Source organism: Euphorbia lathyris, chromosome 10 (assembly GCF_963576675.1).
Source record: "Euphorbia lathyris chromosome 10, ddEupLath1.1, whole genome shotgun sequence".
In the NCBI taxonomy this organism is placed as follows: domain Eukaryota; kingdom Viridiplantae; phylum Streptophyta; class Magnoliopsida; order Malpighiales; family Euphorbiaceae; genus Euphorbia; species Euphorbia lathyris.
This window is the reverse complement of record NC_088919.1, coordinates 14,209,048-14,216,118: the sequence shown is the minus strand read 5'-3', so window position 1 is coordinate 14,216,118 and position 7,071 is coordinate 14,209,048.

The following is a 7,071-nucleotide window of genomic DNA, read 5'->3' as shown; positions in this document are numbered from 1 at the left end:
GCCTTTCAATTACATAAAAGATATAATTAATTTTTTTGAAAGAAACTATTATAACTAATTAATATTTTTTATAATTAATTAATTATTGATAAAGTTGACAAAGAGATAAATGTTCAACTTTATTATATAAATATATATAATCTTTTTGCTGTCATCATGGTTGCAATGTCATCAACAAGAAAAGAACAAAGAACCGTGAGGCTGGCGATGACGAGTTTATTATTATTATTATTATTATTATTATTGGAATAATTAAAATATACTAGTAGTTAAAGTCTTGACATAAGTAATTAAAAAACTACAATAAATAATTACGTTAGAAAAGTCTGTCTGCATCTTCAATATCATATATCGTGATAGGACAATAAAAGAAAGTATTTGAAATTGTTTTTAGTACAAAGATGAAAAATACACTCCATACATAATCAACCTCATATTATTTTTCTCAAGAAATGATTTCATGATCTTTTAATGAGTTAGATCTATCTGATGATTAAGGTTAAAAAAACGTTAGGCGTTAGTCAGACAGACAGGGCCCTTAAGGATTAATCGGAGATTAATCAGATTTGTATTTTTGTATGTTTTATTTGTTAATCAACAATTTGTTATATAAATTCAATCAAAATATGTATTATTTATAGTATCTAAAAATATAATATAAAATAAGAACTGTATTTTTTAACATATATCTTTAAAAATGTATCAACATTGCAACAATAATATTATTAAAACAACTCAAAAGCGAATTATAATAAAAAATATTCACAATAAAAAATATTTTTGTTCACCGTATGTTTTTGGGGCTTTTGCTTTTTCGTTACGTATGGAAGGTGTTCTTGATCGGGAATATCTTTTTTGTAGGGGTAAGGCTTCGGGGATGATCCTTCAAAGTTTCATGCATTGCCGGCTGGATTCTGCCGTGTAAGTAAGGTTGTTCCGCAGGTCTTCCTGGGTTTTCCTTAATTGTTGTTTGAGGTCTGACATCTCTTTCTCATATACTGCTTTTGCATCATCTATCTCTTTCCACATCGTGATTAGAATCTGTCGAACCTTCGGGAAACCTCGTCCGTCAAGAGCTAATATTGAGGTTCCAATTGTGGTTGGCGATCTGTTTCGTGATTGGCCTCATCTTCATTATTCTGATGAACCTCCGACTGACTGGATGTAGCCATCTTTGAATGATCTAATATATCATTGTTGTACAGATCCACACTCATTGCTCTAATGATGATCGAGTATCTGAACCTTGTCCACGTGTCCAAACTGCTTGCTGGATCTTCCAGATATCGACTTGTAAAAAATAACAAACTTATGACGATTTAGTATTGGAATTGTAATAGATGGTTCTATGGGAAAAATACTAATCCCCATCCTAAAAATGATAAAATATCCTAACAATAAAAAGTAAAAAGAAGGGTGAAATTTAGCATTTTTTTTTGTTGCAAACAAAAGAGTATCGTTTTTCTAATTCAGTAGATAAAAAAATTCTTTATTCATATTTATTCTATAATTAGTTGTGAGATAATAGTTGACTTACCGTAGTTTGTGATTATACTTGTCTATATATAGGGTTTTAAGTCGAAACCTTTACTAACTAAGAGTCCTTTTGAGCTGAGGATTTCCTTCTCCTGTAAGGAGTCTTATCCTAGGAGGAATTCTTTATTATGTAGAACTCTAATTATTCTCGAACATTCCTTCATATGGGAACCGAAACTTCTAAACTTTCTTTTAAACCTACTCCATCTCACATAATGTACTTATATAATGGATGGTACTAATGTCATGTGTATGATATCATTTTGTATGATATTAGTGTCCTAACGCCTCACTCATATTTTTATATAGTAAAAACATGTACCTCAGGGGAAACCAACTTCCTAGAGTGAACTTTAGGGGATACTTGAGGTAAAGCTATGGGATCATGAGCCTATTTAATATTTTTAACGTGTATTTTGTGAGCCAATTAAAAGCAGGAAAGTTAAAAAGTGTTAGTATCAATCCATCGTGGAAGTTAAAGTAAAACAGTTATTCAATATGGTGGAGAACGTGGATTGGTGGAAAACAACAGGAAGTTACTCCCAATATCTACAAAAGGCAGAAATTACGATGAAAAAGACAACTCAACACACACTTAAGTAAAACTCTAGCAATTTTTTTCTAGACTTTAGTATTTTTAGAATTCTCAGTTATTTCCTTAATTTGAATTTTCAAGTGCAAAGTTTGTTAATTTTTCCAGTACAATTTTATTTTATTTGTTGTTCAATCATTTCAGTAAGGTAGGGTATCGTTTTGATAATCGAATCCTTAAGAATTTTACGGTATCTTTATTCCCTATAATAGTTTGTTATATAGAAGTTAGGAGGTGTTTGGTTGCTACTTTCCATGCTTCTGTTTGTCTTTTCACTTCAAAATGGAGAGTTTTAGGTGTTTAGTTAGGGAGCTCCTATTTACCTTTTACACCTGAAAAATACTCTTTTATAAAAGAAGAGAATCCTTACTTTTTTTTATATAAAAGTAGTCTTTTCCAACAGCAAACCGTAACACTAGACAGTAGGTAAAACAAATGGATCCTTAGTTAAACGCAATTTTATTTCATAGTTCGAAAATACTATAATTTTTTGACACGTCGGTATTTTCCATGAAACAGCCAAATACATAGTAAAAACATGTATCATTTTGTATTCTTACTTTATCAATTTCGGTTTTCATTCTCTTTATATTCTCGCACTTTTAGATTCTATACAACTTCATCTTCATCATACCTATTAAAAACTAAGGGTAATTAATTTATTAGTTCCTATATTTTGACAAAACACAAACACACTGTTTAGTTCCTGTATTTTTAAAAATACATGGTAAAATCTCTAACCTTTTTCTCGATGAACTGTTTAGTCTCTAACATTTTTTTCGGTGAACTGTTTAGTCTCTGCCGTTAGACTCTCATGGAGATTCTGTTAGTCAATTTGGATTTGCGTTCTTCTTTTCCTTTATTTTCCTTTCCTTTAAACTCTACTGCATCTGAAATCAACTTTGAGTGTTCTTCTTCTTAATTTTCTTCTTAATCGTTCAAATTCGTAAGCATTGGGTCTATTCTTTTTCTTATTCTCCATACAAATAGCTTCTTCTTCTAAATTGGATTTTCTCTTCTGAAATTTGAAGGTAAATAGTAAAGGGTAATTTAGTCATTTCTGAATTCATAAATGGTAAAAAATCTAACAAACAGATGGAAGGACTAAACAGTTCACCGAGAAAAATGTTAGGGGACGTTACCATGTATTTTTGAAAATATAGGGACTAAACAGTGTGTTTTATCAAAATATAGGGACTAATAAATTAATTACCCAAAAACTAAAAGGGTCAAATACATGAATATCATAATTAAGTACAAAATTACAACTAAGTTATATCACCAAACTTAATTTTTAATATGTCATTATTTTCTATATATTATGATTTTATACCATAATTTAAAAATTCTAGACTCTAATTTATAAATTCTAATCCTTAAAATATATTAAAAGTACTGATTTTACTACTTTGATATAATTCAAAATTATGACTTGACATAGTTGTAAATAGTTTTTAAAAAATGAATTTCTGTGTAATTTTCCTAAACTAAAATGATATTTTTTTTTTCTAAATGCAAGAAACTACAAAGGTTGTTTTTGTAATTTATCCCTTATTTTAACTTATGTATGGTTAAATTATTATTAATTTTTAACATGTGGTAAATTATTTTCCACTTGATCTTAAAATACACTAAAAAAAATAAAAGCATAAAGTGACAATCTCTAAGGTCATAATTTTGGTAGGAAGAATCCCATTACAAAATTGGAAAGCATAAAGATAAGATCTAAAACATAAACATGTTATAATAATTTAGAAATCATTTTATATTGGCTCAATATATCATTTAGCCCCTAAATTTATTTACAAAAATTGATTGCCTCCTAAACTTTTTAAAATATCTAAATAGCTCCCTTAACTTGTTTAAATGTTTTGATAACCCATCAATTTGTTTAAAATATAGTCAACTAATCCATCGGTTGCAAAAAAGTAAACTACATGTGATAAATATATTTAATGTTATATAAAACAGATTTTGCAGTTAAACAACTTCTTCTTTAATATGTTTCAATCTATATTCTATGAATTATGAAATAACATTTCAAGGCACGTGCAGTGCAGCTAGAGGTGACAATAGTACACACAGTCCAATTACACAACACAAAATCGACATGTAATTTTAGTGTTTGGATTTAGTTTAGTAGGTGATTCGGAATATCACTTAGGTCCAAGAAGCCTAACGGAGCCCGACCAGCGAAAGGGCCAGGGTAACAGAAGCCCCACAGGCCCAAGACAATTCACTATAAATATACCAATGAAGGAAGAAAAGGGGATCGGGTAACTATTTTCTACCTCACTCTCATTTGATTAGAATACACTCTCGAACTACTAACTGTCTTGACCGTCGGAGCATCCGCAGGGACCGTTCCCCGCGTAGAGACGACCCCCGAAGAAGCCAGACCTTCCCGACGAGGATCCAGATCACTGTTCCGCATTCCCTAATTATTTGGTGCGGTGAGCGTGGAATACAAGTGACCTCGGAGCTTCAAACAAAATGCAAACCCCAACTGAGTCTGTTCCGACGCTAGCGCCGGAAGTAAGAGCAACTAGCTCCATGACTAACATCGAGCGTTCTGTTCCGAAAATTCCAATTTCCCCTAGAAACCTGGGACCACTGATGGAGGAGGTGAGCCCTGAAGAAGAAGAAACTTACAATACCACACAGCTCCTCAGTGCGATACAAGGTTTTCAGACCACACAGGCTATTCATACGGCGACTCAGATGAAGATCATAGATCAACAGAGAAGCTTGCAGGAGGAGAACGCCAAAATCTGGCAATACCTTTAAGAAGCAGCGGAAATGCAAAGAGAGGCGCCGGAGTCCTCGCAGGGAGAGGCGCCGGAGCTGCCACGACCGGAGAGAGCGGTGCGCGGCGCGACGAGACAGCGGCCGCGAGTAATGAAGACATGTTGGAGCTGAAGATCCAGCGTTTTCTAGACAAGAGGGCCCTCGGGGGTGTTATGGGAGGAAGCATCACCTCTAGTAAAACACCGCTAGTACAAAGGATCATCGAGACGAGGTTCCTACGAGACTGGAAGGCTCCGCGACTATCGCAGTATTCAGGAATCGAGGACCCGAATGACCACGTGGCATCTTTCATGAGTACCATCAACTTGTACTCAAAAGACGAGGACGTCATGTGTAAAGTTTTTCTGACCACACTCTCTTCCAGTGCGCAAGAGTGGTATCAAGGACTCGATCCGGAATCAATTGACTCATTCGATCTCCTAAAGGACCTTTTCCTCTCCCGTTTCACCGCGGCAGCGAAGGTAAGGAAGATCAGCTCGGACCTCAACGGGCTCAAACAGCGAGCAACTGAGCCACTACGCAACTTTCTTTCCAGGTTTCACCATATGGCCTCTCAAGTCAAAGGCCTCAACCTCGAAGTGGCTCATGATGCCTTAGCAAAAGGGACCTCGTGTGAACCCCTAAAGCAGAAGTGCTTCAGAAAGATGCCGCGATCCTTCGAAGAGCTCATGACCATGGCACAAACCTTCGTCCAGTATGACGACTGCGACCGGCCCGCAGGGTACGAAGAGTCAGAAAGAGACAAGGCCAGAGGCGACACGCACAAACAGGAAAGGAGCAGGCCGACCGCAGAGGCACGTGACGAAGGCTAGGCGTGCAAGGAGGCCCCGATGCCTTTCCCAGCTCGAGTCGAGCGAACTAACATTGAGCGCAGAGGGGACCGATCCCGCGGGAAGGAGGTGCATTATGCTGCTCAAAGCCAGCCTCACCGATTTGCACACCCGGCTCCATCGGTCGATAAAGGCAAGGCCCGTGTAGAAAAGGAGTACTGCAAGTATCACAAATCCTCTAGGCACTCCATAGAGAACTGCTACCAACTCCAGAAAGAGATTGAGCAGATAACTGAGCAAGGCGCGCCACCAAAAGTAGTTAGGCAGAGGGAGAAGAGCCCGAAGCAGCGGGACGCCGGCCGAGCAGATGAACCAAAGCGACCTAGGTACCACGGGGAGATCCACGTCATAAGAGAGGGAGCTCCAGCACTCTGCACGCCTCCGGAGAGCTCCCGAAAGAGAAAAGCAGTTGATCAGACCCTGGCGTTGCAGCCACCACTCCGGACCAGCCATTCGAAGGCACTTGTGGTCACCATCAACATCGCCGGCTTTAAAACGCATCGAGTGATGGTGGATACAGGTAGCTCGGTGAACTTGCTCACCTGGAAGGCACTCCGCGCAATGAGGAATGCTCACACAGCCCTCTGAGCCGGGACTTTCCCCCTGGTTGGCCTGTCGGAAATCGAAGTCCCAGTGAAAGGAGTCATCTCCCTGTCAACAGTCTTTGCCGAAAGCGATAAGGAAGTAGAGGACACTGCAGAATGGGTGGTGGTCGATATCCCCTTGGCCTACAATGCCATCATCGGAAGACCTCTGTTGGCTAACCTGAAGGCCACGGTTGATATCTCCAAATTATGCTTGACTTTGCCGGTCCAGCATGACAGAATCACCATCCAAGGAGATCGTATCTTGGCCAAAAGATTGCAGTGGGAGGCTACTCAACCTCGGACAGCGCTTTACTTGGAAGACGGTCTGATGGACATGAGGGGATACAATCCCACACCTATTGAACCGATCAGCGACTGTGCCATCGCGGACACCAAGACAGTGAAAATTGGGACCAAACTCATGCCCCATTTGGCCTACGAGATCAAGGCTGTTCTATCAGAGCATTCAGACATGTTCGCTTGGTGCACCGAGGATATCACGGGAGTCTCACCCGAGCAAACAACGCACAGACTGAGCATCGACCCCTCCATGGAGCCCCTGAAGCAGAAGATGAGAGTGCAAGCAAAGGACAAACAAGCTGCAGTCAAGGAAGAGATCGAGAAGCTACTAGCTGTAAAATTTATTCGCGAGGTTCACTATCTAGATTGGCTTTCTAACGTCGTACTTGTAAAGAAAGCCAGCGGAAAGTACCGAATG